This window comes from Phyllobates terribilis, unplaced genomic scaffold, assembly GCF_046119375.1.
Source record: "Phyllobates terribilis strain yellow unplaced genomic scaffold, ASM4611937v1 Scaffold_5__5_contigs__length_657084704, whole genome shotgun sequence".
Taxonomy (NCBI): domain Eukaryota; kingdom Metazoa; phylum Chordata; class Amphibia; order Anura; family Dendrobatidae; genus Phyllobates; species Phyllobates terribilis.
Window position 1 is genome coordinate 251,130,233 of NW_027362765.1, and position 18,830 is coordinate 251,149,062.

The window sequence follows — 18,830 nt, forward strand, 5'->3', positions numbered from 1 at the left end:
CAAAATCCAGTGTTCTTTGAGCTCGCGGAGACTCTTCACTTACCCCAAAATGCAGTGGGAATATGCAAATTATCTCCTCAGGACTCCTCCCCTGGGGAGATAATGGGGCTCTGACACCTCTTCCACTACAGGCTACCCACCAGATGGAGACTTAACTTGGAGTCTCCACATTTCAAAAATTGTTAGTAACATTGGCAGCAGTGGCAACTGCAGGCACAGAAGCCATGACAATGGTGTCACAGAATGCAATAATGCGAGTTCAATGCAGCACACTAAAAACGACACAATCGCCTAGTCTGCCCAGTCTGCGACTGGATGCAAAAGTCATTTGAGATCCATGCCTTGTTCATCTTGATGAAAGTTAGGCAGTCTACATTTTCAGGGGACAGCCAGATGCGCTTATCCATCAGGACACCACCAGCAGCGCTGAAGACACATTCTGAGAGAACGCAGGCTGCCGTGCATGCAAAACCTCCAAGGCGAGCTCAGGCCACTCTTCCCTTTTTGAAGACCTAAATGCAAAAGGGTCCAAAGTCCCTCTGATGGCATTGATATTGAGCTCGAGATACTCCTGCACCATCCTCTCCAGTCGTTCACTATGTGTCAGACTTGTACTCTGTTCTGCTGTTGCACGGGCTGGTCTAAAAATGTGTGAAACTACTCACAGAAATTACTTCTGCTACTTACACTGCTGCTGCTAATGTTTTTGCATTGACAACTTGACGTTCCCGGAGTTGGAAGTCTAGAACTGCGATGCACACTGTGTGCCTTACTGCTGTCTTGGGGAAAACCACTTTTAAGATTGTCTACAAGCATGTTTCAATACTCCAGCATGTGCGCGTCCCTTTCAAGGTGGGGAAGCATCTGTCAAAATTTACTCTTGTACTGTGTATCAAACAGAGTGGCAACCCAGTAGTAAGCATTATTTCTAATCCTAACAATTGAGGCACTCATGTGTCAGGCACTTCCATGAAGTCCAAGTCCATGGTTGTTGGTGGGGTAACAGTCAAGCTTGCTTCCTCCGTCCCCTTCCGCTAACCAGTGTTGCGCGCCCATCACATCTTCCTCTTCGTCCTCCTCCATTTGTTTCTCGGCTTCTGCATCTTCACTTATGATAACAAATGACTCGCCCCCTGGGCCGTGGGGCACTCGGATCCAGGCAGTAGGGGAACGATGGGAGTAGTAGTGGCAACCCAGTTCCGTGGCTCAGGGTGGTCAGGCCAGTGGTAGTCCGTTATGTGCTGTTGATTATGTCCGACTACGCCACCCGTGGATTGCGGTTATTAGGAACCGCCGCTGCATGCAGACCGCTGGGGCTGATGAGGTGTGCAGCTAGGGTAGTGTGACTGCCCATGGGAAGAGTGCGGCCCCAGGGCAGTATAATGGATGGTGGGAGTGATGGTGGTGAGAGTCCCAGTACCGGTAGTGCTGGAGGCGCGAAGGAGCACACAGACAACAGGTTGCAGTCCAGGGCCTTTACTAAAACAGGTAAACTGACCCATAAACAGTCCCGGCTAGGAGGGGACCTGGATGTCTGAGAGCAATCGGGAGATTGGCCCTGGTCAGGGTGAGGGTGTAGGCCTACCGTGCTTTCTGCGCTCCTTCTGGCTATCTCCTCCTTATAGGGTAACAGCCCACGTTTCCGAGCTCTCCGTGTACTCTCGCCTGTATGGCCTGCAACGTGGGTTCCTTTCTGCTCCCTGCCTGGTACGGCTTTTCTGGTCCCTTCTGTTGTGGCAGGGCCTTCAGGCTTCTTAGGCCAAGGAATATACAGTCCCCTGCGGACTGGTTATCTGCTGGAGAATGTGGAATCCTCCCAGCCTCAGACACCAAAGTCTGGTAAATTAAGTCCTCTATTTGCCAAGACAGGCTCACTTTGCCTCTTGTCTCTGGCTTGTGGCTCTCCTCCTGCCACACTCCCTCTTAGGTGCAATACAACTTTCTGTCCCTGCTCTGCTCCGGGACACGTCTCAATGCTGAGACAGGTCATCCAGTTCTCTCTAACCCTGCCCCCAGTTCCAGCTTTTATAGGGGCAGCCAGCTCCCCCTACTGGCCTGAGACAGGAGGTACTGCATGCTAATGTTCCCCTGACTACAGAACCTCCCCCTTGCTCTCAGACACAGCTTTATTATACTTGTGGCATCCAGGCCAGGGTGACACATTCCCCCCTAGTACAATTTTAGTACTCCGGGACTAAACAATAAACAAAGACAATATACATGACTATAAAACATTAACAGACAGACGGCGCACAGCTTGAGTTCTTAAGGTCACAGTGTGGTCTGTGACCGGGTGTCCATATCACCAATACAACGGGGAGCCTTAACCAGGTGGGGGTCTCTCCTACCCCAAGTCCTTCACAGTCTTAGTTCATTCCTTGGTTAGGCTCCCAACGCAGTCCATACAAGGTCCCGGTTATAAAAAAGTCCATAACCTTTGAGTCCTTACGGTAACTGCAAGAAACTGAAACACAGAATTACCAAACATGCATGTAACTTTGCAAACATTTCAACATTTGGCAACAGGGTTATTTACAATTTTAGCGCGCTCTATATTTTCCAGCAAGCGGGTATCTGCCCCTTTGTGCTCCTGGTTGATCTCCTTAACCCACTGTCTGGTGGTGGACCGACCTGGCTTTCCCCACTAGCGTTAGGGGTACAGCTACCAGCTAGGTGTACAGGTAGGGCAGGCAGCTGTCTGCGGGTTCTTTGGCTTACCGCAGGCATGGCAGGCTCACTGTCAGTAGAGGGTTGACTCTCCTGGTCTGCTGATACAGGCTCTTCTGCCTCTGGAACCGCTTGCTCCTCTTCACCTTCCGGCTCTGGTGTTGGTTGTTGCTGTGCCGGTTGCAGGAAATGCAGGACGGGTACCACTATGGCATCATTTATTCGAGTCCAGGACTGAGGGAACTCTTCGAGAACGGTGCTGATCATTTCTTCCTTGTCCTCTGCGGGTTCAAGGTCACTCTGATCCTCTTCTGCACTACGGAGTTGCTCGGGGCACCTTTTGAGGTGGTCTCTGGAGACGGTACTAGTGATTTCTCCTCCGTCCTTGGTGATCACGCACACCTTCGGGTTGTCGTGGTCAGACTGCAGTACGGTGTAGGGTTCCCTTTCCCACTGGTCGTCCAACTTATGTAGCCTTCTCTTCCGCTTCAGGACCTGCTCACCAGGTTCCAGGGGACCAGCAGGGGCGTGTTGGTTGAAGAGTTTTTCTTGCCTCTCTCTCACCTGGGCCAGGCTCTTCTGCACACTCTCCTGTACCTTCTTGTACTGTAGTTGCCTTTCCGTATCCCAGTCCGCATCCGGGGAGGTGTCCTCAGGCGTTAGGACTCCCATCTCCAGGTCTACGGGCAGCTTACCTGGTCTGGCTCGCATCAGGTAAGCCGGGGTGCAGTTTGTAGCATTCACTGGGATATGGTTGTATAGGTCTATCAGGTCCGGCAGTTTTTCTGGCCACAGGCTGCGTTCCTCCAGGGGCAACGTCTTCAGGAGGTCAATGACTATATTGTTCATTTTCTCACACATCCCGTTGGTTTGTGGGTGGTAAGGCGTTGTCCGAATCTTCTTACAGCCATAGAGGTTGCAGAACTCTTGGAAGATTTCAGCCTCGAACGCTGGACCCTGGTCTGTCAGGACCTGTTCCGGATACCCGTGTGGACGGCAGAAGTATTGTTGGAAGGCTCTTGCCGCTGTTTGGGCTGTCAAGTCTTTTACCGGGACCACCACGAGAAAACGGGAATAGCGGTCAACGATTGTCAGGGCGTAGATGTACCCTGACCGGCTTGTAGCCAACTTGACGTGGTCTAGAGCTACCAGCTCAAGAGGCTGCGTGGTGACGATTGGCCTCAAGGGTGTCTTCTGGCTGGCACGGTCCTTCCTCCTTAGGTGACAAGGGCCACAGTCTCTGCACCACTTCTCTACAGCCCCTCTCATGCCGACCCAAAAGAACCGTCCTCTTAGCTCTTAGCAGGAACTCCAGTTTCTTCCAACCGAAGTGCCCCGCTCTCTCATGGTAAGCCCCCAGGATCATAGCTGCATCCCGCCTTGGGACCACGACTTGCCAGGTCAGCTCGTGCGTCCGGTGGTTGACAATCCTTCTGCACAGCTTGCCTTCGTAGAGGAACAGCTTGCTCTTCTCCTTCCACAGCTGCTTGGCTTCCTCGGGAGCATCCGGATCCATGCGGGCGTCCTCCTGGGTCAGCAGATCTTTCACCAGGCGGATGGCAGGGTCACTATCTTGGGTCTTGGCCCAGCTGTGGTGAGGTAGGGGATTGATCATCACGGTTGTTAGATCCTCCTCCTTCACGCGGTGGGAGTATTGAGCGGCTCCATAGCGGTGAAACGCGGGGAGTTCTACCTCCTCCAGCTCTTCTGGGTCTTCGTCATCTTCAAGTAAGTGAGGCATCCTCGATAGGGCGTCAGCTTTGGCATTGGTTTTACCGGCCCGGTACTTGATCACGAAGTCATAGTTGGAGAGACGGGCCATCCACCGCTGTTCTAGGGCACCCAGTCTTGCATTGTCCAGGTGTGTCAACGGGTTGTTGTCCGTGTACACGGTGAACTTTGCGGAGGCCAGGTAATGCTTGAAGCGTTCTGTCACGGCCCACACCACCGCCAAGAATTCTAGCTTGAAGGAGCTGTAATTCTCCAGGCTCCTCTCGGTGGGCCTCAGCTTCCGGCTGGCGTACGCGATCACCCTTTCTCTGCCCTGTTGGTTTTGGGACAGTACGGCTCCCAGTCCCACATTACTGGCGTCTGTGTGGAAAATGAAAGGCTGGCCGTAATCAGGGTAGGCCAGGATCTCATCCCCTGTGAGGGCCATCTTTAGCTGGCGGAAGGACTCCTCTTCCGGTTTATCCCACTTGAAGGGTGGCTTTTGACTTCTGGACTTAGACTGTCCGATCAGGAGGTCCTGCATAGGAGCTGCCATCTTAGTGAACCCGGGGATGAACCTTCGGTAGTAGCCTACCAACCAGAGGAACTGTCTCACCTCTTTGATGTTCGAGGGGCTTGGCCAGCTCTTGATTGCCGTGACCTTGTCAGGGTCGGGGGCCACTCCTTCCGCGCTTACCACGTGCCCTAGGTACTGGACCTTTGGTTTCAGCAGGTGACACTTCGATGGTTTCACCTTCAGGCAATAGCCTGCCAGGGCTTCGAACACCTCGGCCAGGTGCTTTAGATGGTCCTCGTAGGTTTTCGAATAGACGATCACGTCGTCCAGGTAAAGGAGGACCGTCTCGAAGTTTCGGTGCCCTAGACAGCATTCTATCAGCCGCTGGAAGGTCCCTGGTGCTTTGCAGAGCCCGAAAAGCATACAGTTGAACTCGCTCAGTCCCATCGGGGTGGTGAAGGCGGTCTTCTCCTTGTCAGCCTCTGCCACAGGAACCTGCCAGTACCCGCTAGTAAGGTCCAAAGTAGAAAAGAAGTTAGCTGATTTTAGTGCGGCCACAGTCTCTGCACCACTTCTCTACAGCCCCTCTCATGCCGACCCAAAAGAACCGTCCTCTTAGCAGGAACTCCAGTTTCTTCCAACCGAAGTGCCCCGCTCTGTCATGGTAAGCCCCTAGGACCATAGCTGCATCCCGCCTTGGGACCACGACTTGCCAGGTCAGCTCGTGCGTCCGGTGGTTGACAATCCTTCTGCACAGCTTGCCTTCGTAGAGGAACAGCTTGCTCTTCTCCTTCCACAGCTGCTTGGCTTCCTCGGGAGCATCCGGATCCATGCGGGCGTCCTCCTGGGTCAGCAGATCTTTCACCAGGCGGATGGCAGGGTCACTATCTTGGGTCTTGGCCCAGCTGTGGTGAGGTAGGGGATTGATCATCACGGTTGTTAGATCCTCCTCCTTCACGCGGTGGGAGTATTGAGTGGCTCCATAGCGGTGAAACGCGGGGAGTTCTACCTCCTCCAGCTCTTTTGGGTCTTCGTCATCTTCAGGTAAGTGAGGCATCCTCGATAGGGCGTCAGCATTGGCATTGGTTTTGCCGGCCCGGTACTTGATCACGAAGTCATAGTTGGAGAGACGGGCCATCCACCGCTGTTCTAGGGCACCCAGTCTTTCATTGTCCAGGTGTGTCAACGGGTTGTTGTCCGTGTACACGGTGAACTTTGCGGAGGCCAGGTAATGCTTGAAGCGTTCTGTCACGGCCCACACCACCGCCAAGAATTCTAGCTTGAAGGAGCTGTAATTCTCCGGGTTCCTCTCGGTGGGCCTCAGCTTCCGGCTGGCGTACGCGATCACCCTTTCTCTGCCCTGTTGGTTTTGGGACAGTACGGCTCCCAGTCCCACATTACTGGCGTCTGTGTGGAGAATGAAAGGCTGGCCGTAATCAGGGTAGGCCAGGATCTCATCCCCTGTGAGGGCTATCTTTAGCTGGCGGAAGGACTCCTCTTCCGGTTTATCCCACTTGAAGGGTGGCTTTTGACTTCTGGACTTAGACTGTCCGATCAGGAGGTCTTGCATAGGAGCTGCCATCTTAGTGAACCCGGGGATGAACCTTCGGTAGTAGCCTACCAACCAGAGGAACTGTCTCACCTCTTTGATGTTCGAGGGGCTTGGGCAGCTCTTGATTGCCGTGACCTTGTCAGGGTCGGGGCCACTCCGTCCGCGCTTACCACGTGCCCTAGGTACTGGACCTTTGGTTTCAGCAGGTGACACTTCGATGGTTTCACCTTCAGGCAATAGCCTGCCAGGGCTTTGAACACCTCGGCCAGGTGCTTTAGATGGTCCTCGTAGGTTTTCGAATAGACGATCACGTCGTCCAGGTAAAGGAGGACCGTCTCGAAGTTTCGGTGCCCTAGACAGCATTCTATCAGCCGCTGGAAGGTCCCTGGTGCGTTGCAGAGCCCGAAAGGCATACAGTTGAACTCGCTCAGTCCCATCGGGGTGGTGAAGGCGGTCTTCTCCTTGTCAGCCTCTGCCACAGGAACCTGCCAGTACCCGCTAGTAAGGTCCAAAGTAGAAAAGAAGTTAGCTGATTTTAGTGCGGCTAAATACTCCTCTATTCTAGGCAGCGGGTATGCGTCTTTATGGGTGATACGGTTGATTTGTCTATAGTCTACGCACATTCTCATGGTGCCGTCCTTCTTTTTCACCAGAACCAAGGGGGCTGCCCAGGGGCTACAGCTATCTCTAATGACCCCAGCTTCTTTCATTTCTTTTAGCATGCCCTTTGCGTTCTGATAATGTGCAAGGGGTACAGGTCTGTGTCTTTCTTTTATCGGTGGGTGGCTCCCTGTGGGGATGTGGTGTTCTATCCCCTTTACTCTGCCGAAGTCTAGCGGGTGCTTACTAAAGACTCTCTCGTACTCCTGTACCACCCGGTAGACTCCTTGTTTTTGGTGCAGGGGAGTGGAGTCAGCACCCACATGGAGTTTCTGGCACCAGTCCTCCTTTTGTTTCTGGGAGCCATTACCATCCGCCTGTGGAGATGGAGGCAAGGGTTCCACGGCCCTGATAGCTTTGTGTTCGACAACAAACAGTTTGGCGAGTGTAGCGTACCTGGGTAAGTGTACTTCCCTCTCCCCAATGTTGAGGATGCGGACGGGCACCCTCCCATGACGGACATCAACCACCCCCCGGGCTGTCAAAATGGTGGGCCTGCTGTCTGAGTACACGGGTTCTACCATGGCTTGGTAGTCTCTACCTCTCAACCCGATTGCAGTCCGACACCAGATCATCATTTCACGTTTGGGAGGTATGGAAATGGGGAATGGGTCACTCAGTCTTACGCTACCGATCTCACCACCAGACAGTTCTACCTGCTGCCGTCTCATTAGGGCTTTTATCTCCTTGTTGAGGACTCTCTGTTGGCTCGAACTAGCATTCACCGCCACCTGTTGTAGAATTACAATTACCTCTGAAAGACAATTTTCAATCACGTTAGTACCCACAGTTATTTTAGGGTGACTTTCACGACGGTCAATGTCCACAATAATCACTCCCTGTGCCGGCAGTTCAACTTTACCAATTTTAATGGTCATCTCCTTGAACCCCATCTGCGGCACGGGTAAGCCATTACTGGCGATGATGCTCAAGTTACTGTCTGGATACCGTGTGATATCAGCATCAGTCCAATACTGCTTAGAAAGTACATAAGGGATAGTGGTTACTTGCGACCCAGTATCCAGCAAGGCGCTCATGGGGATACCGTCCAGCACCACGGGTAAAACCGGGCGCCCCCCAACGTACTTATTACGCCAATTGTAAGGGCCTGGTGATCTTATGCCTGGGGGTTGGCCCTCTGCCCCAGGTTGGACCCGTTTAAATTACAGTACCTGGAAATGTGTCCGGGCTGGTTGCATCGGCGGCAAATGGGCTGTCCATCCTCTGCGTAGCGGTCTGTGGGCCTCCCTCGGAACGACGGGATCCTCCTCTGTCGACGCCACGGGACATGCTCTGGACTTGAAGCCAGCTCGATGGGTCTTGACGGGTCCACTTGTAACACCTGGACGGTCCTGGTCAACGCCGCGACGCTCCTGGTCAGCTCCTGGACTTGGTGGTGCAGATCTTTCGACGGGGCTTGGTTCAGGGCCTGTGCATCAGCCCCCACGGAGTCCATAGAGGAGGGCGCCGCCTCCTGGTGGTAGGTGAGAGCAGGGCGCCGGGGGTTTATAACGCCACTTGTTGCGGATTCACGGAGCACCCTTATGGCCCTGTCCTTGAATTGGGCAAAGGTCAGATCAGGGTTCTGAAAGAACATGAGGCGCAGCTGGGTCCTGTGGGCGCTAGACAGCAGACCTTCTATAAACTGTTCTGTTAGTAGTTTATCCGTTTCCTGCACGCTGCCAGGGTCAGCTTGTTGGATGGCCCTCAAGGCTTCCTGCAAATTTAGGGCATAGTCTCTGATGCTGTCCTGTGCCCGCTGCTTACATCCATAGAACCTCATTTTAATTTCAGCGGAGGTACGTGTGTCAAAGGTACCCCGCAGCCGGGCCAGAATACCCTTCACGGTCTTTTTCTCCTCAGTGGGCCATGATTTTACCTCCCTTTGGGCTGCACCAGTTAACTGCCCTGTTAATATGCTGACCTTCTGTTCCTCTGTCAGGGGATAGACTTGGAACAAACTGTACAGCCTTTCCTTAAAGTCACTTAGGGCATGGGGCTCCCCTGAGTACTTGGGCAGCCAGGCCGCTCCAGGGATGTAGGGCAGGGAAAATGGCATCACCGCTGCTGCAGCTGCGTTGGTGGTAGTGGGCGCCTCTGTATCCGACATCTTCCTCCCCCCTAGTTAAGCGTGGCCTACCTTCCGACTATCCTCTTCTGTAGGCCGCGGCTCCGCTGCTGCTGCTCTGGACGAGGACCTTGCGTCGCTCTCTCTCCCTTCCAGGACCTTGCGCAGCGTCGGTGCATGGGGCGGAGCTTCGGGTCTCGCGCGGTTTGGACGTCCACACCCCTCTTCTTCCTGCGCGGCGTCCTGAAGATGGCGTCCGATGGCGGGAAAACGACTGAAGATGGCGGGAACCGATGGAAGATGGCGGGAGACGGCTGGAAATGGCGGGAAACGGCTCCGGACGGCGGGAAACCTCTTTTCAGGTAAGTGCAAAGTCTTTTTCAGGCACGCAATACCCGTTTGTGGCTGGTTGGTTGCAATCCTGCCGACCACGCCAAAGCTGACTCGCCCCCTGGGCCGTGGGGAACTCGGATCCGGGCAGTAGGGGAACGATGGGAGTAGTAGTGGCAACCCGGTTCCGTGGCTCAGGGTGGTCAGGCCAGTGGTAGTCCGTTATGTGCTGTTGATTATGTCCGACTACGCCACCCGTGGATTGCGGTTATTTGGAACCGCCGCTGCATGCAGACCGCTGGGGCTGATGAGGTGTGCAGCTAGGGTAGTGTGACTCCCTACGGGAAGAGTGTGGCCCCAGGGCAGTATAATGGATGGTGGGAGTGATGGTGGTGAGAGTTCCAGTACCGGTAGTGCTGGAGGCGCGAAGGAGCACACAGACAACAGGTTGCAGTCCAGGGCCTTTACTAAAACAGGTAAACTGATCCATAAACAGTCCCGGCTAGGAGGGGACCTGAATGTCTGAGAGCAATTGGGCGATTGGCCCTGGTCAGGGTGAGGGTGTAGGCCTACCGTGCTTTCTGCGCTCCTTCTGGCTATCTCCTCCTTATAGGGTAACAGCCCACGTTTCCGAGCTCTCCGTGTACTCTCGCCTGTATGGCCTGCAACGTGGGTTCCTTTCTGCTCCCGGCCTGGTACGGCTTTTCTGGTCCCTTCTGTTGTGGCAGGGCCTTCAGGCTTCTTAGGCCAAGGAATATACAGTCCCCTGCGGACTGGTTATCTGCTGGAGAATGTGGAATCCTCCCAGCCTCAGACACCAAAGTCTGGTAAATTAAGTCCTCTATCTGCCAAGACAGGCTCACTTTGCCTCTTGTCTCTGGCTTGTGGCTCTCCTCCTGCCACACTCCCTCTTAGGTGCAATACAAATTTCTGTCCCTGCTCTGCTCCGGGACACGTCTCAATGCTGAGACAGGTCATCCAGTTCTCTCTAACCCTGCCCCCAGTTCCAGCTTTTATAGGGGCAGCCAGCTCCCCCTACTGGCCTGAGACAGGAGGTATTGCATGCTAATGTTCCCCTGACTAGAGAACCTCCCCCTTGCTCTCAGACACAGCTTTATTATACTTGTGGCATCCAGGCCAGAGTGACACACAAACACTGCACTTCCGGGTATACTTCGGTGCACAAGTAGGAGGCCACTTGTCTGAACAGTGGATACTGCAGACACCTTTCCAGTGCTGCCTGCTGCAGTGTAATAAACTCCCAGATGAAGGTATTACTGACCGAAACGTCTTGAATCTGGAATTTCTATGAACAATAAAATATTTCAGTCTATGTGAAGAAGCGAGTGCCAAGTCTTTCTTACTCTGCACCTTCACTAACAGTTTGTCTGGTACCATTAGCCCCCCTCGATCGCTGTAATCTACCCTCCCATGGTACCCGCCAGTCCGGAACTTAGAGATATTGTTATCCCTTCCGCATCCTCCTCTGCTTCCTCCTCTTCCTCTGGGACCACCACGTCCTCCTGCAAACTATTCAAAGTGTCCTCCAGCATATAGATGACCGGAATAGTGATGCTGATGATGGCATCATCAGTGCTAACTATCTTAGTAGCCATTTCAAAACTGTGCAGAAAGGTACAGAGGTTCTTCATCTGTGCCCACTCCACAAGTGCGATTTCCACTACGTCTGTACTCCATTGGCCCCGGCTATGCAAAATTCAGAAGCGTGATTTGTACCACATCCGTACTGCGTTGGCCCCGGCTATGCAAAATGACCTCCTGCATCAGGGCTTGTCGCTGCTGCCAAAGTTGCAGCAACATGTGCAGAGTGGAATTCCACTGTGTTGCCACATCGCATATCAACCGGTTAACTGATAGACCGAAAGACCTCTGTAGTGATGTAAGTTGATGACCCGCGAGGTGCGAACGGCGGAACTGAGCACACAGTGACCGTGCTTTCTGCAGCAGCTCATCCAAGCTGGGATAATGGCAGAGAAAGTACTGTACCACCAGGTTGAGGACGTGAGCCACGCAAGGCAAGCGTGTGAGATTGCTCCGATGTAGGACCGCCACCAGGTTTGCACCGTTATCGCACACGGCCTTCCCTGGCTCCAGGTTCAATGGAGACAGCCATTGCTCAAATTCTTGAGCTGTGTGACTGAAATCTCCAAGCTATATTAATTTAAACACTGCCTGATTGCGGTGAGCCCTGGCTGCGCAGTATGGAGTTGGGGGAATTCTCTTTGCACTGTTGGAATGCGTGTCTTATTAAGGGAGAGGTTGAGGGCACAAGTGGAGACCCTAGAGGAGGTGGAGGAGGCAGAAGCAGTGGAGGAAGTGTTAGATACAGAGGTTTGTCCCGCAAGCCTTGGGGATTCTAAGACTTGTGGAGCAGCCCCTTCCCCACCTGCCCCCACAGCCACCAGAGTCACCCAGTGCCCAGCCAGCGAGATGTATCGCCCCTGGCCATGCTTGCTTGTCCTGGTGTCAGTGGTAAAATGCACCCTGTCACACAGATTTTTTTCAAGGAACGGGTGATGTTGTTTGCGACATACTGGTGTGACACAGGCATAGCTTTCTAATAGAAGTATTGGTGACTGGGCAACTGGTACTGGGGCACTGCGATGATCAGCTTTCGGAAACCATCTGTATCTACCAGGTGGAATGACAGTATTTCCATAGCCAACAGATTGGAGACGGTGAAGTTTAAGCTCTTAGCTTTGGCATGTGTAGGAGGAAACAATCTTTTCCGTGACCACAACCGCCGGACTAAGGGCTCTCTGCTGTGCTGAGAGAGGGTGGAGTAGGGTGAACATGACAAACTGCTGAACTGTGAGAGAGGTGCAGGCGGAGATTTCATGGTGGGCTGAAAATGATGTGGTGTGCTCGGTGTCTGAGATCGGTCAAAAACAGCAGGCATGTCCACTTCCGTGACAGCTGATGGGCTCTCACTCATCCCCCCCCCACTGTAGTGGGTAAACAAGTGGAGGTTCTACGGCCAGAGACCTGTGTGAGATTACTTGCCATGAAGACGGAGGAGGAAGAAGCAGCAAATGCAGTTGATGGGGTGACTGGTGGTTGGCGAGGCCCGCTAGTTCGCATTTTAGCGCAGTTAGATTCCCAGACTATTGCATCGTGATTGTGCATGTGTCGATTCATGCATGTAGTAGTCAAATTATTGGGATTTTTGCCTCTACTAAGTTGGCAGATAACGTGAGTTGGGTCATCCTTTACGGTCTCAAAAAAGGCCCAGGCTAGGCAACTTTTGTCGCCCCTGCGAACTGCAGACCTGTGACCACTGCTGGCCACAGCCAGAGTTGTGGCTGAAGATACAGTGCTTGTCATGGTTTCATCACTCCGTGTCTATGCAGTAAGCGACAACGTAACCTCCTCGTCTTCCACCTCCTCTGCTTAGCTACTCAGCTGCATGCCTCTGGGTTCACACCAAGTGGGATCTACAACCTCATCGTCATTCTCTCCGTTCTCCCACTCCTTGCCCTGATAGTCATCATCCTCCTCTTCCTGCCGTGACAGCACAGTACAGTCCACGTGCACTTCAAGTATCTGAGTCTCATCAGAATTACCATTACCTCCACCCCCAGGGGTTAACGTCTGGTGACGAGGGTCTGGATTCTGCTCGGACATTACTTCTTCAGGTCCAGGATCCAACTGAAAAAAACTTTGGGCATTGGTGCAGATGCTTTCCTCCTCTTGACGCTGTGAATCTTCTGAGCAGACCTCTGATGCCCATAGAATAGAATGTGTGAACATCGCTGCAGACTCGCCCATCTGTGGTTCCCCACAGTCAGTTGGGTGGTTGGAGAGTTGTGACACGGGGGAAACAAGGGTAATTGGGGGTGCCACCTCTGTGGACTGTACTGTGTGTGATGTTAAGGTGGAGGAAAAGGAGGAGAGGCCACTTGATGCAGCGCTTGCCATCCACTGCAGCACATGCTCTTTCAGGCCCCGTAGCGCTGTGCAGCTGCCAAAGAAAGGGAGTGGAGTAGCCCGTCCAGTAACAAAAGTTATCAGTTGTGTTTGGATAGGACGAGATGGTGTTTGTTCAGTAGAACTTTCAGTGACATTACCACCTACCCCACATACACCTTGAACACCAAACCTATTCACCCTTCCAACATGATCTCGCTTTTTCCCACTCATGTTGGATGTACCCTTTCCGTCTTTTAACCAGCTGTTTCACAACCCTAGGCCCAGACCTGTCCATCACCTGTCACTAAATTATCAATCAGTATTTATTTACTGAGATAGTGTGGCTGGACCACAGAATTATCACAAAAGATTTATATGCTGAAATGTGCACTGGTGTCTGGACCACACAATTAGCACACAGGATTGAGATGCTGAAATGTGGACTGGTTTCTGGACCACACAATTAGCACAACAGATTTAGATGCTAAAATGTGGACAGCTGGCTGGACCACACAATTAGCACAAAGAATTTAGATGTTGAAACTTGGACTGCAGGTTGGGCCACACAATTAGCACAAAGGATTTAGATACTGGAATGTGGACTGGTGTCTGGACCACACAATTAGTACAAAGGATTTAGATGCTGAAATGTGGACTGGTGCTGGCTGACTGGAAGTACTAGAAGTACAGAGTTAACTAGCGAGACTACTGAGCGTGCAGAGCTTGAATTAAGCATCGCAGAGGGGGCATAAGTACAGAGGAGCAAGACAAGAAAAAGGGAATTGGAGATGCCATAAACCACCAATACATTTAAAAATTCATCATTTATTGAAAAAAATTTAAAATAATTACCATCAGTACATATGTATGTCAAATAAGGAGGAAAAAATGGTGGAGAGCAACAAGTACTGTATTTTTCGGACTATTAGACTCCCCGAACCAGAAGACGCACCCAGGCTTTAGAGGTAGAAAATAGGGGGAAAACACTTTTGAAGTAAAAATTGTAGTAAAATATTTAATAACATAAATAACATAATACACGTGTCTGAAGTCATACAGCCAGCACCTAATACATGTTGCACAATCCACAGGCAGCGTGTATCAGGTACTGGCTGTATGACTTCAGCCACGTATGGTATGTCTCTTTAAGAGTCCATAGGTACCATTTCTGTCAAGTGGTTGCCCTGAGAACTATAACTCCCAGCCAGAGGCGTAGCTAGGAGTTCAGCTCAGGGAGGAGGGGCGAAACATCTGAGTTGGCCCCTATCCAGGTAACCGTGGGTACAACTATGGTGGTGAACCCTGATCGTGGGTGTAGAGGATCCTCAGGAGATGAACACTCTAAAAATGAATCTCTACACAAAGACCAACACTGATATTATCACCATATGGTGACCATGTAGTGATAGATACCAGTGCTAGAGAAGATACAAGTAATCACAGTACAGTTATATATAGTAACTTACAGCTGATGTTCTTTCTGGTGGAGTCATTCATTTTCCCGTCTTTTCCATCTGGCCCAGACTGACTTGACGACTTCTCCAGCCAGGATTCGTCTGCAGCGATTACAACGAAAACACATTTGACTTCTCACAGTTCCAGACCCATTCCCATCAATCCCCAATCTAAACAAACTCCTCATCCTGCTGATATCCCGATGCTGAGCCTCTGCTGTCAAATGTGTCCCTATTACTGCACCTGCTGTGTAGTATAAAAACAGCTCCTCTTACTGCCCCACATAGTAATGCCACCACTGTGCCCCTTGGAAAGTAATAATGCCTCCTTTGTGCCCTCTAGATGTTAAAATTGCTGCCTTGAAAAGATTAATGCTGTAACATACCTGGCGGCGTCCTTGCATAGTGGTCCATCTCCCACTGTGCAAGAGCACGCACTTGATTTCCAGTCCAGACTGCCACTCTTGCTTCTTTCCATACTGTCTGCTTTGCTCTTCTCTGGCTGCTTAGGGCGACGCCCGCCGAACTTCCTGTTTCTTGTAGCTGCTGCAGACACACCCCTAATGCGTCCTCAGCCTATTGCTGTCTGTCACCTGGTATTTAAACCAGCTCATCCTTGGAATCCATGCCTGAGCATCTTGTTCTGTCAGTTGGCTTCTAGTCACTGATGTGCCAGGTCCTGTCTATGTTTCCTGCCTTGCGGTATCAGTTCCCGAGTCTGAACTGTGTCCTGTCTGTGCACTCTAGCCAGCTGTCTTTCTGCCTTTCCTGGAGGCTGTATTTCCAGGCCCGTGTGAACACGCTCTTAACCTGTTCCTTCTGCCCTCTAGGGGCTGCATACCTAGATCTGTTGTCTGTGTCTTTTCCCAGTGTCTGTTCCTGCCCTAACTATCTTCCAGCCTGTTTCCCATTTCTCTCTACGCCCATATCTTACCTTTTTCTGCAGAGTCTGAACTCGTACCTAACTCCTGCTCGTTGTCACTGTACTTCCGTTTGTGAGTTTGTGGTCCACTCACTACTTCACTGCAAGTACCCTGTGGGTATCTGGTTCTGCCTTTCCCTTCCTGCCTGTTCCGTGTGAACAGAGTCCTGTCTCCTTGTCTCGCTCTGCCCAGCCCCTTTGCTCTCTGCTCCAGCAGACTCGCTCTGCTCTGACCCTTTTGCTCACTGCTCCGGCAGTCTCGCTCTGCTCTGACCCTTTGCTCACTGCTCCGGCAGTCTCGCTCTGCTCTGACCCTTTGCTCACTTCTCCGGCAGTCTCGCTCTGCTCTGACCTTTTGCTCACTGCTCCAGCAGTATCGCTCTGCTCTGACCCTTTGCTCACTGCTCCGGCAGTCTCGCTCTGCTCTGACCCTTTGCTCACTGCTCTGGCAGTCTCGCTCTGCTCTGACCCTTTGCTCACTGCTCCAGGCGGCCTCGTCTTGCTCTGCTCTTGCTCGCCACTCTGGGCGGCCTCACTCTGCTGTGTTTGTCCACCGCATCTGCGGTTCTGTTCCTGAGTCCCAGTCTGTACTGGGTCCTATCCACTCAGTGCTCCAACCTGTCGTACCTGCCAGTACCTCCCTGACTGCATACCTGTCGTGCTTACCAGCATCCACCTGCCTGCATACCGGCCGTACCTGCCAGTACCTCCCTGTTTGCATACCAGTCGTGCTTGCCAGCATCCACCCGTCTGCATACCAGCCGTGTCTGCCTATACCCACCAGTCTGTGTGCCAGCCTAACCTGCCTGTTCCTGTATTCCCCGGTGTGGGTCAATAGCCGTGTCCGGGGTCTGACCTGGAGTAGCACCTGGTCCCTCTGCTCGGTTCCTCTTTGGTGCACTGGAGTCGTATGCCGTCGTGCGACCTTGGTCGGATCGGGTGGATACTTAGTTACGCCCCTCCAGGCATTCACTCTCCGGTACGGTCCAGTGGAATCACTACATATACACGCACACGTCAGTCAGTCCGGGCACGTGCATTACAAATGCTCTGTGCAAGTGCCCTAGAAAAGTGTCCATATTTTGCCCCTTTGATGATTACAATACTCTCAGTGCCCCTATAACAATAATGCTTCAATAGTGTCCACTTGACATTTAATAATATCCACTGGGTCCCCCAATATACAGCTCCTCTATGTACAGTATAGTGAACCCATAGCTCCCTTATACATAGTATGATGTCCCTACAACTCCCCTATATAAAGTATGGTGTGCCAATAGCTCCCTTATACATAATATAATGCCCTACAGCTTCCCTATACAAAGTATGGTGGGCCCACAGCTACACAGCTATACACAGAACCACTGTCAGTACATGAATGCAGCACAAGAACCACTATTGGTAAATGAATGCAGTGCCAGAACCAGTAGATGAATACAGCACTAGAACCACACTTTTTCTTCTCTGCATACTGCCCACAAGATACTGTGCCTTCACATTAACATCCATCATATACAATAAAAGTCCCTATAAGTTTTGGCTGCATAAGGTGCTTACCTTTCCCACTTGGGCAACAGGGTGACAGCGGCAGCAGGGTGGCAGTGGCAGAAAGGTGACCGCCTCAGCAGGGTGATGACCCCTGATCAGTTATGGGTTGGTACATTTGTACTAGATCAGAACCACGGTCAGTACATGAATCCATTACCAGATGCACTGTCAGTATATGAATCCAACTTCTCCATACTGTGCACCCACTTCTCCATATTGTCCCCAAAGCTCTCTCCTCTCCATACTGTCCCCTCACGCTCCCATCTCTACGTACTGTGCCCACACTTCCTAACAGAAATAGTAGCAGACAGACGAACAAACAAAATAGATAGAACATAGAGGTCCGTAGACCAAGCAAACTAACAGAGTTAGATACAGAGCACAGGCTAGCTAGAAAGTAGATATACAATGAAGTCCAGCAAAGCCAGAAGGGCGGAGCAGGATTAAATAGGCCAACAAGGTCATGTGACCAGCAAAGGAAAAAAAACCTAACAGCAAGGTTCTAACAGTACCCCCCCTTCTAAGAGGATCCTCCGGATCCCCTAGGACCAGGCTTATCAGGAAATCTCCTGTGTAACGCTCTGATAAGTCTGGACGCGGAAACATCATCTGACCTCACCCAAGAGTTATCCTCGGGTCCGAAACCTTTCCAGGCCACAAGATACTGCAAACTACCTCTATACCGTCTAGAGTCAAGGATGCGAGAAATTTCATATTCCCCGTCCTCCACCACCGGAGGAACAGAGGTAGAGGCGTCACCATCCGACACAACAGCTTTTTTTAACAGAGAGACATGAAAGACCGGATTAATTCTCCAGGAGGTAGGAACCTCCAACCTAACAGCAGATTGGTTGACAACCTGAAGCACCTTAAAGGGCCCTACAAACTTGGGACCCAATTTCTTAGAAGGAATCCTCAACCGCAGATTCCTAGAGGACAACCAAACCATGTCACCAACAGCGAACAAAACCTCCTGTCGTTTCCTATCAAAGTAGTCTTTAGATTTTCTGTTGGCCTCCTGAAGATTACCATGCACATCCGTCCAAACTCTTTCCAAATCACCGGAAAAATTCTCCTCCTCAGGCACGGCAGATCCCAACTTGGAGAACGACCCAAACGACGGATGTCTCCCAGAACAACAAAAAAAAGGCGAACAACCAGCAGAAGAAGATGTATGATTGTTCAGAGCAAATTCGGCAAGTGGCAGAAACTCAGACCACCCCTCTTGATTGTCTGCCACAAAACAACGCAAGAACTGCTCAACATCCTGGTTTTTCCTTTCTGTCTGGCCATTAGATTCAGGATGATATCCGGACGAAAACGACAAATGAATTCCCAACCTGTCACAAAAGGCACGCCAAAAACGAGCCACGAACTGAGGACCCCTATCAGAAACAATGTCAGTAGGAACGCCATGAAGTCTGACAATTTCCTTGACAAAGGCCTTAGCGAGAGTTTTAGCGCAGGGCAGT

The 18,830-nt window shown here is 51.8% G+C and overlaps 1 long non-coding RNA gene across 1 annotated transcript; it reads right to left on the minus strand.

Annotated features, from left to right (window-relative positions):
• Nucleotides 1-1,612: 1,612 nt before the first annotated feature.
• LOC141271096 (uncharacterized) lies at nt 1,613-17,640 on the minus strand. Its single transcript, XR_012321830.1, has 3 exons — nt 17,368-17,640; nt 14,901-14,990; nt 1,613-2,464 (listed from the first exon to the last, which is right to left on the minus strand). It is a non-coding gene; the product is annotated as an uncharacterized lncRNA (long non-coding RNA).
• Between the last annotated feature and the right edge of the window lie 1,190 nt (nt 17,641-18,830).